The sequence below is a fragment of the Gossypium raimondii genome, chromosome 2 (assembly GCF_025698545.1).
Source record: "Gossypium raimondii isolate GPD5lz chromosome 2, ASM2569854v1, whole genome shotgun sequence".
NCBI classification, from domain to species: domain Eukaryota; kingdom Viridiplantae; phylum Streptophyta; class Magnoliopsida; order Malvales; family Malvaceae; genus Gossypium; species Gossypium raimondii.
Genome location: NC_068566.1, coordinates 15,570,968 through 15,572,728, shown reverse-complemented (window position 1 = coordinate 15,572,728; position 1,761 = coordinate 15,570,968). Strand labels below are relative to the sequence as shown.

Below are 1,761 nucleotides of genomic sequence, written 5' to 3'. Positions count from 1 at the left end.
CAATTTATTACCTTGCATAACCTTAGGATTAATGTGATGAAACTATTTCAGTATAGAAATATCATTGTTACCTCACATAATATGACATTTGCTTATGAAAATTACTAAGTCGATTGAACATAGACATATCCTAGAAAAGATTAATAATTTAATAAGTGTGATTTCATGGGTTAATAAATAGTCGAGTTCTCATGGATTTCTTACGTAACATCATTAACATTGTTTTAATAATTCTAAGTTAGAAAAGACAATTAGTCTAACTCTTTCATTTCATAGTAATTAAACTTGTGAAGTGTTACTTATTGCTTTGTGTTTACATCTTTCATTCATTTTTGCATACTTAGTTAATTTTAGTTAAATTAATTAGTTTGTTAAGGTTTTATTTTCATAATATTTTCCTATCTGATCCCTCTGAAGACAATAATTCTTACTTACAACTTTATTACTTCTTGACAACTGTGTACACTTGCATATCATTTGAATATTTTGCAATAGTTTTTGGTGTTGTTGCCGGGGACTATTTTAAGACATTATTTGTAAAGTTAACTATTTTTCCAGTTTGTTTTTCCTTCTATTATTTTTAACTTAGTTATTTTTGTGTTTTTTTTCTTTTCAGGTCTTTATGAGCATAAATCGAATTATTGACTTACTACTAGTTAACCCTGAAATCGAATGAACTTTTAGGCAAAAAAGAATAGAAAGACAAGCCTAGAGACAAGCTAAAAAATGAATATTGAAAATTAGAATCAAGATTAAGGAAATGGAGTTGTTTATGCTCAAAATTCGATCCTTGTTGCTGATTACAGAGACCAAGCCATAAGATAGTATGTCACGTTGCTTTTTCATGAACTTAATCTGGGTATTGTGATACCCAAGATTGAGGCATTGTAGTTCGAGTTGAAGCCTGTAATGTTCCAAATGCTTCAAACAACTGGCCAGTTCAGTGAGATGCTTACTGAGGATCCATGAACCATTCATGGAGGTGAGTGATTCCTTAAAACTAACCGGAGTGACCGAAGATACACTGAGCCTAAATTTTTTCCCATGCTTGTTGAGGGACAGAGCACAAGCATGGCAGAATTCATTGCCACCTGGTTCTATTTCCATATGGCTAGAGTTGGCAGAACGCTTTCTGATGAAGTACTTTCCACCCAACAAAAAGGCTAAGTTTTGAAATGAGATCACTACATTTCAACAATTGGATGATGAATCCTTGTATGAGGCATGGGAGATATTCAAAGAATTATTACAAAATGCCATCACCATGGGATTCCATAGTGTATCCAATTGGAGATATTCTACAATGGTCTTAACGCATACATTAGAATGGTGGTAGATGCGTCTGGTAATGGTGCACTTCTTTCTAAGTCTTACAATAAGCTTATAAAATTGTTGAAAGAATTGCCAACAATAACTACCAGTGGCCAACCAACTCAGTAACCACACGAAGAAGAGTGGCAGGAACACATGAAGTTAATGCTCTTACACCCCTTGCGGCTCAAGCATCTTCTATATCCTCAATGCGTAAGAATTTTACTACTAACATTTTCAATAATAATATGATAGGACAGCCACCAAACCAATTTGAAAACATTTCCTGTGTGTACTGTAGAGATGGACACTTTTTTTGAATTTTCCCATCAAACCCAGAATCTATTTATAACATGGGTAATCAGAATCAGAATAGAAGTGGGTCAAGATCATGATAAGTCTTGAAAAGAGTAATATTTTTTGCCTCTAGACTTGGTTAATTGTTCGTAC

At 33.3% G+C, this 1,761-nt stretch overlaps 1 non-coding gene across 1 annotated transcript; it reads right to left on the bottom strand.

The window, feature by feature from the left end:
* Positions 1-1,165: 1,165 nt before the first annotated feature.
* On the bottom strand, positions 1,166-1,271 carry LOC128039533 (small nucleolar RNA R71). The gene has a single exon (XR_008194033.1). It is a non-coding gene; the product is annotated as a small nucleolar RNA R71 (small nucleolar RNA).
* Between the last annotated feature and the right edge of the window lie 490 nt (positions 1,272-1,761).